Below are 13983 nucleotides of genomic sequence, written 5' to 3'. Positions count from 1 at the left end.
TTTTGCTTTTTACTCAGCCTGACAGTTTTGTTTTGTTTTTGCCTCCAGAGTCTTTCTGGGGTTCAGTGCCTGCACTATGAATCCACTACTCCTGGAGGCCATTTTTCCCATTTTGTTGCCCTTGTACCGCTTGTTCTAGTTATTATTATTGTTGTCATAGCTGTTGATTGTTGGTCTGCTTCTAAATTCTGCTTCTAAGACCCCTTCTGTTTCATTGGTTTAATCCCCCTGCTTAACACTGCATTCTATTTACATAACCACTTTAACTAAGCACCGCCCTGACTCCAGGGCATTGGTTTAATCCTCATTGTTCTGCACGCTTTCTCCTTCTCCCCACACCCATCCTTTCTTGCTGCTCTTACTTGTTCCTCCGTGTCTTCTGCCAGTTCTTTTGAAAATGCCTGTATGATATAGGTTTCTGTTCACCCCACACTCCTGATTCTATGGCCATTAGTTAAAAAGAAAGGGGGAAATGTTGGTCTGCTTCTAAATTCTGCTTCTAAGACCCCTTCTGTTTCATTAGTTTAATCCCCCCCCTGCTTAACACTGTATTCTATTTACATAACCACTGTTAACTAGGCACCACCCTGCCTCCAGGGCATTGGTTTAATCCCCCTTGCTTAACACTGTATTCTATTTACATAACCACTGTTAACTAATCCTCACTGTTTTCACACTTTTTCCTTCTCCCCACCCCCTACCCTACGTACATCCTCTTCAGACCTGACACTTCCGCCTCAGGATATACAAGGACAGGATTGTGATTAGAGATAGCTTAGATTGTGCTGCGTTTCACATGAATGAAGACTGAACTGCGTACCACTCAGCCATGAGTCCCTGGTTCTCTCTCTCCCGCCCGTGAAGCTAGCCCAACAGTTGATGTTGTTGGATAGGACAAAGAGAAATGGAGAGAGGAGGGGATGCCAGAATCTCCTGTATAGTAGATTCCAAAACCATCCTTTTCTTTGCAGGTAGAGAGAGATAGAGAGAGGGAAGATCCATCAGTACTGCTCCATCATTGGTGTTGCTTCTCCCAAAGCTGTGGCACCTCCAGGGATTGAACCCAGGATCTCGAATGTAGCAGAGCACACACTCTGTGAGATGAGCTACCTCCCAGCTAAGCCCCCACCAAGTAAATTCAGTGTGATTTAAGCCCTTCCAGAGTAATATGAACCTTAAAAATAATTTTTATGAAGTGAGGATGTCATTGACATCTCAACTTGGTCAAAATTGTAAAAGAAGAATACTATTCCCGTTAACACTTACGAATATCATTGCAAATCCCTGAGAAAATGATCAGCAGAAGGAACCCAGCAGCTCATTAGAGGAGTAATCCATCACAGTGAAGTAAGACTTGTTCCTGGAGTGGAAGATTATGAACTCGATTAAAATAATTCATCATATTAATTGATTTAAAGGATAAAGGCATAATATGTTAATCCCTGTAGATGCTGAGTATTCATTTGGCAAGAAGTTCACAGCCATTCTGGATACTTGCATAAAAGCTAGAGAGAGGGAAGTAAGTGAGAACTCAGCAAGGAAGAGTTAAAATGTTACAGCTAGGGTCTCTGGAGATAGCATAATGGTTATGCAAAAGGACTGTCATGCCTGAGCCTCCGTCAAGTACCAGCTTTAATCCTCTACACCACCATAAGCCAGAGCTGAGCAGTGCTCTGCTTTAAAAAAAAAATTAAATTAAAAAAATGTTACTGCTATGACAAACTGTCAGAACGTTTATTCACCCAAGAATACATTATACATACACACATAAGGCTCATTCAGAGTTGTACCATAAATAGTGGAAGTCACTCGAGGCATTTCCACTGTTTCTGCTAAAAGTACAAGTGTGGTAAGAGCCACAGCTTACCTCTATGTGGGTGCTGGGTCGGGTACTATTCAGCAAAGCTGCACTAGAGGAGGAAATGAAGACTGGGGTTTATAAAGGTGGAGGTAAAACTGTTATTTAAATGGGTTACTACTTAGAAAATCCAGAAGAATCTTGCTGAATATTTTATGACTACTATTCACTCCCAGATCTGACTCACTAAAAAAATCCTGACAAAAGTAAAGAAAACAAAACAAAACAAACAAACAACAACAACAAACTAGACTGGGGAAATCTAGAGGTTTTGAAGTCCTTGTAAGAATGATAAACTGGAGGAAAAACTGTTTGCTTCTCAAATCCCTAAGGATTCTCTCTCTAACCTACTGAGATCTCTAGCGATTAGCGGGTATGAAGAAATAAAAGACAATGGGACTCTGAGTGGACGCTCAGCATCAAAGTAATTTATCAGTAAATTTTAAAAAGCTGTTACATGCAAAATGCTAGTCATTTTATTTAAGGAGTGTGGAAATATATATAAAAATATTTTGCTTGCATTTCATTAAGTTTTCAAGGATCCATAAAAACTAAAAAAAAAAAAATTGGTTGTCTAAGTAAAAACAAAGGGATGGAGGGAAAACAGAGCATAGAAATCAGTTCATGGAGGCCTGGCAGTGTTGCAAACTGTTTGGCAAACAGCTAAGTGCACACATTGCTATGAGCAAAGACCTCGCTTCAGTTCTCGGCTCCCACCTGCAGGGGGAAAGCTTCCAAGTGGTGAAGTGGGTCTGCATATGTCTCTCTCCCACCCCCCCTTACTCACCCCTTCGCTCTCAATTTCTACCTATATAATAAAAAAAAAATCTTTTAATGAAAAATAAACCAGGGTGTGATTTCTAAATATCATTTTCATATTGTTTGATATTTATGTGTGAAGAGATAATTACCTTTTAAAAAAAGAAATAATAAAATGTCGTGTCTTTTTTTTTTTTAAGTTATTAAGTGAGAAACTGCAGACCTGCTTCACCACCTGTGAAGCGACTTCCCTGCAGGTGGGATCTTTACGCCCGGTCCTTGCGCTTTGCACCACCTGCGCCCAACCCACTGCGCCACCGCCCGACCCCCCATCCTTTTTTTTTTGTCTCCCCCCCCCTTTTTTTTTTTCTTTTTGCCACCAGGACTATAGTGAGGGCTCAGTGCCTAGATGACTCCGCCATCCCTGGTGGCCATTTCTTTGTAATAGAAGGTGGGGTGGGGGGGGAGAGGGGGGGCTGAGAGAGGAAAGCTTCCTGAAGCTCTGTTCTGCTGCTGATGGAGCTGCCCACTAGCTGGGGGTGGGGGGAGACCTGGGGCTTGAGCCGTGGCGGCCCTCTTCCCTGCTACTCATCCTAGTATTTTGTGTGCTGTACAGTATCTTACACGACCACACACTTTATCTTGTCAAATAAAAGACTTTTTAAGTTGCTTTAAAGTCTATCCAGAAATGAGATGTTATATTTTTCCCCTGGCTTTTCTAAAGATGAAATTTGACATATATTATGAGATGAGGATGTAATTTTTTTTTTTCTCTGAAACAACCAGTGACTTGATAGAACTGTTAAATATAACTCTACGTGCCACTTCCAGATTTAGTGTTACAGTGTTTTAAGGAGTTACCTAACAGTATTGCATTGCACATTGATTTTCATCTCATTGTACTACATGTTTTAAATAAAAAAAAAAAATTGAAGGGACTAATCGATTACAGTCCACAGTAAATACTGTAGTTAGTACATGTGTAATCTTTCTCATTTTTCTGCATAACACTGCATAACCCCCCCCCCCAGGTCCTCTTCTGCCATAATGTACATAGACTAGTTCCAAGGGAAAACACAAAGCAGAACTTGGGCTGGGTTTGGTGTAGGCACCAAAGTAAAGGACTCTGGGGGTAGTGAGCAGTGTTCAGGTCCTGGGACATCATGGCAGAGAAGGACCTAGATGGGGTTACATTGTTATGTGGAAAACTGTGAAATGTTACGCAAGTACAAACTACATTCTACTGTCAACCCCAATAAAGAAAATGAACCCCCCTAATAAAGAGACAAAACATAGAACGGTCCCAGTTCATTTCACTACTTTTCGGTTTCAGAATTATTTTCATCAGTGGATTTCTGCCAAGGGACAATCACAATATCAGTTTTACTTGCTGTGTCAATTTTAGGTCAATTTCACTTCTTAGTAACTGGGAAAAATATTTCTGTGATAGTGTTTCTACCTAGAAATAGTGTTCTCTGATTATTTGTCCTTTCTGCATTGCAGTCTAGTATTTTTAAAAATGTAATTCCAGTACACTTTCATTTTATTGTTGCCACGGAAGCTTCTTTAAATAGAGAAATAGAGGGAGAGAGAAAAATAGTTCCGAGCGTCAAAACTTCCTCCAGTGCAGTGAGGGCTGGGCTTGAACCTGGGTGCCACGCATGACCAAACGGGTGTGCTGTCTAGGTGAGCATCTTGCAAAGTTCTCTAATGCATTCATTATCATGTGCATGGCTAAGAATTTCTGTGATTGGGACCCTAATGTTGAATAGATCATTTCCTCTCCATATTGCTAAGATACAAAATTACTGTGAAAATTATTGGTTATCATATTATCTTTTTGTTGTTGTTGTTGTTGTTGTTCCAAGCCATCTCATGGAACTTGTTTTCCTGCTTCTAACTGTAGCACTGACTCCAGGAGTCAAGATGTGGGAACAGCCCCAGGGCCCAGTGGCAGAGAAGGAGGGAGAGATGTACACTTTGCTGTTAGTTAAATAACTGTAGAATCTACGTGTTTCATTCTTTTCAGTGGTTATACTGATACCTTCATATTTTTTTTGTCTTGTTCTTATTAATCAAAGATTTAGGGATGGTGCCAGGTGTTGGCGCAACTGGTTGAGCACACGTTACAATATGTGACCGTCCCAGTTCGAGCCCCAGTCCCCACCTGCAGGGGGAAGCTTCACTAGTGGTGAAGCAGGGCTGCAGGTGTCTCTCTGTCTCTCTCCCTCTCTATCTCCCCCTTCTTCTCAATTTCTGACTGTCTCTATCCAATAAATAAAGATAATTAAAAAATATTTAGGGGAAGGGTTAAAGTAGAAATTTACTGATTGGAGACCAGGTGGTGGTACACCTGGCTAAACACATACGTTACAGTGTGCAAGGACCCAGGTTCAAGCCCCAGGTCCCCACCTGCAAGGAGAAAGCTTCACAAATGGTGAGGCAGAGCTGCAGGTCTCCCTCTCTCTTTCCTTTCTTTTCCCCTCTTCTCAATTTCTCTCTGTCTCTAATTAAATAAGTAAACAAATAAATAAAAATTTTAAAAAGATTTACTGATTGTTTTGAAGTCGGTGTTAGTTTGAGGGTTCCATTACAGAAAGAAACTGGTATTCTGTTCCTCTTTTATGGATTAGTTTTCAAGAATGGTGCTGGATCTTGTCGGTTGGTGCAGAGTGTTAAGAGATTGGACTGACCAGAAGCTTGGCTTCTCAGCTGTGCAGGGCATCTTTGGGATCGCTGCGTGTGCTGTGTTTCGTTTGTTGTGAAGTACAGGTGTGGAGGCTGCATGGCTTTCTCATTAATGAAAAAATGCAGGTATCTTTACGAGAAAATAAATACCTCCCTCCAAAGGGTTCAAATCATTGGAATGTGAGGTAAAGTGATTAGCATGCTGTGTACACACTCAGGAAGCAATAACTAGTTTCCTACATTATTGATTTATCTTATTTTTTATTATTTGCCTCCAGGGTTATTGCTGGGGTTTGGTGCCTGCACTACGAACCCACTGCTCCTCTGGTCATTATTTTTTCCAATTTTCTCTGGATAGGACAGAGAAAAATGGAGAGGGCGGAGGAAGGTAGACAGGGAGAGAGAAAGATAGACATCAGCAGACCTGCTGTACTCCTTATTGAGTGACCTCACTGCAGGTGGGGAGCCAGGGGCTCGAACTGGGCTGCTTGTGTACACCCTCAGGCTTCGTAACTATTTGTGCTTGACTCAGTGCACCACCACCTGCCCCTACTATTGATTTATTTTTTAATAGAGGAAATCTTGTTTCCCATGCCTGATATGTTCCAAAGATACAGTGTCTCATCTTTCCCTAGATAAGTGGTGGCATACCTCAGCCTTCATCAAAGTGCCATCTCCCCTCACCACAGGGCATCCCCCCCCCAAACTGTCTTTTAAATTGCCACCAGGGTTATTGCTGGGGCTTGGTGCCAGCACTACCAATCCACTGCTCCTGGCAACCATATTTTTCCTGTTTTACTATTATTATTATAATTGAGAGGAGGGGGAGATAGAGAGAAGAGAGAAAAAGAAACGCTTGCAGACCTGCTTCACTACTTACGAAGTATCTTCCCTACAGGTAGGGAGTGGGGGGGGTCTCGAACCTGGGTCCCTGTGCTTAGTAATATGTGCACCTAACCAGGTGTACCCCCCCAATAAACCCTTTTTCACTTTCACCCTGTATTTATTTCCCCTTGCTTCATTTCTGAAATCCTGCCTGTGAGTGGGGACACCCAGTTTTTGTTTTTCTCCTCTAAGCCGGCTTCACTTAGCAGGCAGTGTCCTGTTCCCACTCCCACCCCCAGCTCCATCCGTGTTACAACAAAAAACAGGCTGGAGTCTGCTTTTACATCAAGGACATATCCCATGGTGTGGAGGGACTGCCTCCCACTCGACCCCGCCCCCACTTCTCTGCCATTGGACCCTGCGGCTGTTCCCACATCTGGCCTCCTAGAGTCAGTGCTGTGATGATGGTGTGGGCTTCCAGTTCTTCTTCTAGCGTTTGCCCTTCTTCCGTAGCCGGTCAACAGCGTCAGGTTGAGCCTGATGTAAAGTTTTGAGACCTCCTTTGAATCTGGAGAGGTGGCAGGCTTCCAGTGAGACAACAGAAGACAAAAGACCTTGGGCAGAGTGAGCCTGCCTGGGGTCTCAGAGGGCATTCAGTACCTCCTCTTACAAAGAGCACATCTCAGGCTCTTGGGCCAGGGAGAGAGCATAATGCTTCTAGGAAAGGCTTTCATGCCTGAGGATCAAGTCTCAGGTTCAATTCCCAGCACCACCATAAGCCTGAGCTGAGCAGTGTTCTGGTAGCTCTCTGTGTATACCTTTCTCTTTGTCATTAAAAAGAACTAAAATATTACAAAAGAGACAGTATATTTTGTCTGCCTGTGCTTTGTGCATTGATGGTTTAATTCATCGTCTAGTCCCCCCCCCCAAAAAAAAATAGTTTCTTCTATCCAGTCCAGAAGAAACAAGTCTCTTTTCCGCTTTTCAGAGCTGTGTTTGCCACTGCTAGTATGCGAACGTCGTTGCCAAATGCAAACTTTTGTGCGTGAAAGTTACAGACTGTTAGGGCTGTTATTGTCAGGGTTTAGGACTTGCAGTGTCCCAGACTGGATCCGCCGTGCTGCCTATTCTCAAAGACAAAGTTTAAACGTCTGTAAGACCTGTGATTGCCTCTTGTTTGGGATGTTTTAGATACTATGGCTATTTTAGAATTATGGTTAGACTGTTTTGTCGTCTTTGTTAAAATCCCTTAAATGACTGGCTTTGTGATAGAATGCTCAGTGTTCCCCTGAGGGGAGCAGGCACCCCCGTTACCCAGACAACATGCAGTCCTTGTAAAGGAGGCTGGGGAGCCCCCAACCCCCAGTGGCCTCATCCATGCCTGCAGCTCCTTGCTGTGCTGGGCTCCACTTCCCGCCTTCTGCTACCTCCCGCCCACCTCTTCTCCCTGCAAGCCCTGGGCTCTCCCCTTAGTCATCTCCCACATCCCTCCCCGTGGGGCTTGGGGTTGAAACGTCTAGATTCCTTCTAGAGAAAGAGAAGGTCCAGGTGTGTTAGCTCTATCCTTCTGCCTAAGTAACTAACTGCCACTGACATCTTTGTCTTCCATCAGAGTTGACTGTCTCTTGAGCAGGGCTTCCCTTCCTGTTGGTTTCCACCCAGAGTGGGCTTTGGGCTGAGGAGGAGATTAAGGCTAGTCACCAAGAGCACCCTCCAAGCCATGCCCCCAGGACAGACATCAACTAAAACAGCCAGCACTAAGGTCCTGCCTGACTTCTTGGGAGCCCCGTAAAGACTTCTGTGAACTTACAAAAGGAAGCTTGCCAAAGCCTGTCCAGATAACATATTTATTTTATTGATTATTAGACAGAAATTGGTAGGCAGAGAGAGACACCTGTGGGTGGGGACCTGAGGTTTGAACCCGAGTCCTTGTGCATGATAACATGTGCACTTGACCAGATGTGCCACCGCCCAGCCCCTGGTACAGAAAATGTATTTTAATACTGATTAGAACTTGAAACCATAGTGGTGTCAGAAACTCCCCGATTTGTGACTTGATAGAAAGTTGTGTAAATAAGTGTGAGTGACTGGGGTCTCAGAGAGAGAATGTATGTGACATGCACACACGTCTTCTCCTTCTCCTCCCTCTCTGGGTCAAAGGTCCACTTGCACCAGAAGCCCTTCACTTCTGGAAAGCTACTGCGGTCTGGGCTGCACAGCCCGTGTTTTTGCTCACTCCTAGGGGAGAAACCCTGTCACACCCAGTTTCACTTCCAAGGCAGGGACCTCAGGAAGGGCAGACAGCAGGGATTTTCCAAACAGGAGGCGGCAGGGATTTAATTCTGAGAGGGACACAGTTTCGAGGGCAAAGTGTGAAGACCAGCCAGGCTGCCTGGTCTCCCTGCCACCTCCTCTCTAGGCAGCTCTGGGTAAGTGACGTGTCTTCTCAGTTCCTCATCTGTTAAGCAGTGGCCAGAGCACCTCTTCTGTGAGGTGGCTGCAACCAGAAAGTCAGTGAAAGATGCATCAGGAAACAGAACAGTAACTGACAGGCAGTCCATACAGTATGGGGTCTTTTGCTGTTGCTATTCAAACTAAGAAAGTTTATTCTCTATGCATTTGGAGGTGGACCTGGCTGAAGGGAGGTGAGTACCTTCCTGTAATAACTGACTGGAACGTGGAGAAGGCATTGCAACTGCTCTCTCAGTAAGGATGCAAAAAGCACATTGAATGTGCACACACCAGGAAGTCAGCAAGGGCCTGGATGAACTTTGGGAAGCTGTGTGACAGAAGTCATGTTGCTTTGTTCAGTTAACCCCTTAGGAGGAAGCACAGAAGAATCGGAGTGAGCTGGTGATACAGCTTCGAACTATGTAAACTTCAGGGAAATAGAAAAGTATTTTCAGGATCAGAGGGGCTATGGCCTAGGATGATTTTCAGCCAGGGCTGCTGAAAATCACACTGTATTTAAGGGCAGTGCAGACCCTTGAGAAGATAGTGTTGCTTGAACTAAAACATTCTGATTTTAGATGGTGATTGACTTCCATTTTTTTTCATTTATGTATTTGAGAGGACAGAGAGAAATTGAGAGGGGGACAGAATGAGAGACACCTGCAGACCTGCTTCACTACTAGTGAAGTTTTTCCCCTTGAACCCAGGTCCTTGTGCTTTGTAGCATATGCATTCAACCTGGTCCTCATGGGGAGTGACTTTTTAAGTAGAAACAGCCATTGGTTAGGGATTGACACAGGTCTGTTGTAAAGGACTAGACTGCATCTATTGTTTGTATTACATATAACCCCTGTCACATAATCTTCTAAAGATGTTGTTATTCTAATGTTTGTTTTATTCAAGTCCTTACTGGGAAATTAATGGCTTACAGTACAGTTGTTGACATGTGGATACAATTTCTCATCTTCCCATGATAGGTGTCTGCAGAACTCTCACCCCCAACCTGGGTCTTTTTCTACCATCATGTACCAAGGTTGTCTTCCCATCCCCATCCCTCCCTTCCCTAGAGTCCTTTGCTTTGGTGCAATACACCAGCCCTAGTCCAAGTTTTACTGTGTTTTCCCTTTTTGTCCTTGTTTCTTAAATTCCACCTAAGAATGAGATCACCCAGTATTTATCCTTCTCTTCTTCAACTCCTCACTTCATCGTGGATGGAACATGGAGTCATGTTAAGATGACCACGTCCTTTTAAACAGCTGAGTAATATTCCGTCATGTGTGCGCACACGGCCGACTTTCTTAGTCATCTCTCTGTCCTTGTGTCCAAGTTGCCTCCAGGTTTGCACTATCGCAAATTGTGCTGCAGTGAACATAACTATACAGAGATCTCTCTGAATAAGTGTTTTTGTTTCCTTTGACAAATGTACACACTGTTTCCCACCGAAGTAGGATAAATTTACTTTGAATGTTTTTAAAATTGTAGACCAGAGCTGCAATCTAATTCACTTTCTAAAAGTCCTAGTCTGCCAGGCTTTGCTGTCACTTCAGAAGTCTTACAGTACATGTCCCCAGATTCTTTGTCTTTAGCAAATGTATCATTTCAAAAATCACTACTGAATATGAATACCAGATCTAGTATTTTAGTGAAAATGGGGTCCCATTTAAAGCTAAAATCATATCAAGTTAAGTCAAGAGTTTTGCCTCAAGCATAGATATATAAAATTGGGTCTTTTCTGAGACCTGGAGTTACTAAATCCTTTGAAACTTAAAAAAAAAAAAAAGATGACAAAGTTTTTTCAAAATATTGGTTAGATTTAAGACTTCCAAACTTTGGGGAAATTCATGTGAAATAAAGTTTGACTTACTGGGTCGGTTAGAGAGAATGTGGCTGGGGCCAGGCGGTGGCACACCTGGTTAAGAGCACATAGTACTAAACACAAAGATCTGTGTTCCAGCCCCCGGCTTCCCACCTGCAGGGGGGCCACTTCATAAGTGGCAAAGCAGGTCTTCAGGTGTTCCTTTTTCTCCCTCACTGTCCTATCAATAAAATGGAAAAAGATGGCCTCCAGAAGCTGTGAATTCCTAGTGCCACATGGAGCCCCAGCAATAACCCTGGAGGCAAATTAATCAATTAAGGAAGAGATAAGTGTTGCCGTAGCCTTAAGAATGTCACAATAAATGACAGAAGGAAGCAGACTCTCAGCATTGCAGTCGGCTGTACTTGGCATCACAGAATTGGAATTCATTATGCTTTAACTATGAGATTGAAGGGATCATGTTATTTTAAAACTGACCAATGTTAAGTGCATTTTTGAAAGAATTTCATAAAGCAATCCCAATTAACCAAAATCAATGATATAATTTAAAGAGGCTTCTTAGTCAAGACAAAATGAATGAGTCCATTTATTTCTCAACTTAAGTAGATTGCTAGAGAAAAAATATACTTTAAAAACTGAACTTTATTGATTGCAAGTTAAGCCAAGTCATTTTGCTGTTTGCAGTAGATTTCCAGAGAGATTTAATCTTAGTTGCAGTCTAGAAATTTTTAAATCCCCAATTTCAGATAAGCTTGAAGTCTCCAAAAACGATTATTGTCTATTAATGCAGAATTCAGATTGGTTTTTAGATAAATTCAGTATTCTATTTAATTTTAATGACTAGATTTTGAGAAGCATTGATAAATTGATCTCTATTTATACATGATAACCATGAATATAAAACACTTAAATATTAACTCATGTGAAAAACAGTCTAAAGAATTACCATGGAAAAACATTGTAGGGACTTGGCATGAAGCAGGGCTACATATAATTAACATACACACACACACACACACACACACACACACACATACACACATATATATACACACACACACATATACATATATTAGTTTTCCCAAATATTTAGAATAGCAGAGAAGACCGTGGTCAATCCATCCTCTCAAGAATAGCATTTCCTACAATAGTCACTGCTCATATTCTTAGGGTACAAAGAGGAATTAGACAAATCTACAAAAAGCAGCTCACAGACAAATGGAGCCGCTTTTAGCTCTGTGGGCACACACACTGGCTGTAACCTGATCGATCAGCCTTTGTTTTTTTCCCTTGTAATCAAATAAGCTCCGAAGGTTATAACTGGACGGGGGGGTGGGGGGGGAGTCAGATTGCTTAAAAGCACTACAAAGGACTTTAGAAGCTTTGATTGACCTCTTATTACAGTCAGGAGAGTTTATTAACCAGGATGACTAGCTCGATTTCTAGATCTCCTGTTTGGAACTTCATTTGTAGTTCATCAGTCATCTTAGGCTGTGTGCCATAGCATCCAAAATCTGGTAGCTTCAGGCCAGGAAGTGACGCTGTCATTATATTGGACATGTATGAGACATGTATGTCTGTTCACTTTCTCTCGGCTTGCTCAAGAGAACCGTGTTTACCATACACTGGCTGTAGGCTGAGGTGTTTTTTTTTTAATTTATTTAAAAAGGGAGACATTAACAAAACCATAGGATAAGAGGGGTACAACTCCAAGAATTGCCACCACCAGATCTCTGTATCCCATCCTCTCCCCTGATAGCTTTCCTATTCTTTATCCCTCTGGGAGTATGGACCCAGGGTCACCATAGGGTGCAGGAGATGGAAGGTCTGGCTTCTGTAATTGCTTCCCTGCTGAACATGGGCATTGACAGGTGGATCCACACTCCCAGCCTGCCTCTCTCTTTCCCTAGTGGGGTGGGGTTCTGGGGAATCAGAGCTCCAGGACATATTGGTGGGGTCGTCTGTCCAGGGAAGTCTGGTCGGCATCATGCTGGCATCTGGAACTTGGTGGCTGAAAAGAGTTAACATACAAAGCCAAACAAATTATTGAACAATCATGGACCTAAAGGCTGGAGTAGTGCAGATGAAGTGTTGGGGGGTAGGGCTTCTCCATTTTGTAGATAGCTAGTAGGCATATTTTTGTTTTATATTTCAAAGGGCCTGTAACTATACTAGTTTTTTTTTCCCTCTGAGCTTGAAATCTGATATGCAGGTGGATCTAAGTTATTGTCTGGGGAGGTGATGTCATGGCTGGGAAAAGGATAGAAAGCTGGATCAGGGAAGAGAGTAGCTCCCTAATATGGGGAAGGAGTATACATATTGTTGACTGTAAACCCCATTGATTTGGTGGGGGGGGACATATTCAACTTAGAAGCCTATGTGACCTCTGCATCCCTGTAGATCTGAACTCACATTCTGTGGTCATGAATAGGAACATTCCAAGCTGCCCCAATATCAAACACATGAAAAACTGCTCCAGGTCACTGATTGTCAGAGAAATGCAAATAAAGACAACATTGAGATACCACCTCACCCCTGTGAGAATGGCATATATCAAAAAGGACAAAAGCAACAAATGCTGGAGAGGCTGTGGGGACAGAGGAACCCCTCTGCACTGCTGGTGGGTATGTAAATCGGTCCAGCCTCTGTGGAGAGCAGTCTGGAGAACTCTCACAAGGATAGACAAGGACCTTCCATATGACCCAGTAATTCCTCTCCTGGGGATATACCCCAAGGATTCCATAACATCCAAACAAAAAGATATTTGTATGCCTATGTTCATAGCAGCACAATTTGTAATAGCTAAAACCTGGAAGCAACCCAGGTGCCCAACAACAGATGAGTGGCTGAGAAAGCTGTGGTATATATACACAATTGAATACTATGCAGCTACTAAAGACAATGAACCCACCCTCTCTGACACATCTTGGACAGAGCTAGAAGGAATTATGTTAAGTGAGCTAAGTCAGAAAGATAAAGAGTATGGGATGATCCCACTCATCAACAGAAGTTGAGAAAGAAGAACAGAAAGAGAAACTCAAAGCAGCATTTGACTAAATCTGGAGCAGGGCACCAAAGTAAAAACTCTGGGGTGAGGGTGGTGGGGTGGAGGGCCGGGGGATGGGATGGGACACAGTCTTTTGGTGGTGGGAATGGTGTTTATGTACAGTCCTATTAATCTGTAGTCATATAAGCCACTATTTAATGAGAGGGGGAAAACTGATTGTATGTCTCAAACTTTTTAAAGCACAGACTGAGTCTTTTTAATACATAGGCTGAGTCTTTGATATATTGACTCTCAAAGGCCTAGACCAGGGAGAACAGAAGCAACCGGTGGCACAGCTATATACAAATAATGTCAAAGGGCATAAATTATGGTGATGTTGGGTATTATATAGCAAATCCTAACAAAGGGATTTTTCCAAGTTAATCCAATTACCAAATAATGTGATTATAGCAATAACTATTGTCTTCTTGAACCCTGAGACAGCAGGAACCTCACATTTTCACTATAGAGCCTATATTTCCCCCAGTCCTGGAACCTCTAGGATGGGTCACACTTTCCTGCATGCTTCTCTCCATTCAT

General features: G+C 42.8%; 1 protein-coding gene across 4 annotated transcripts in view; it reads left to right on the top strand.

Annotated features, from left to right (window-relative positions):
- Nucleotides 1–13983, top strand: part of IL15 (interleukin 15) — an 86174-nt gene that overhangs the window by 30921 nt on the left and 41270 nt on the right. The window contains exon 1 of one of the 4 annotated variants that reach the window (XM_060179042.1): nucleotides 8272–8559. The exons of the other annotated variants lie outside the window; for them this stretch is intronic. The gene's annotated coding sequence lies outside the window, so the exon portion shown is untranslated. Of the gene's footprint in view, nucleotides 1–8271; nucleotides 8560–13983 lie in introns of those variants that run through there. 4 annotated transcript variants of the gene reach the window in all.

Source organism: Erinaceus europaeus, chromosome 19 (genome assembly GCF_950295315.1).
Source record: "Erinaceus europaeus chromosome 19, mEriEur2.1, whole genome shotgun sequence".
Classification (NCBI taxonomy): domain Eukaryota; kingdom Metazoa; phylum Chordata; class Mammalia; order Eulipotyphla; family Erinaceidae; genus Erinaceus; species Erinaceus europaeus.
This window is presented reverse-complemented; position numbering and strand designations above follow the sequence as displayed.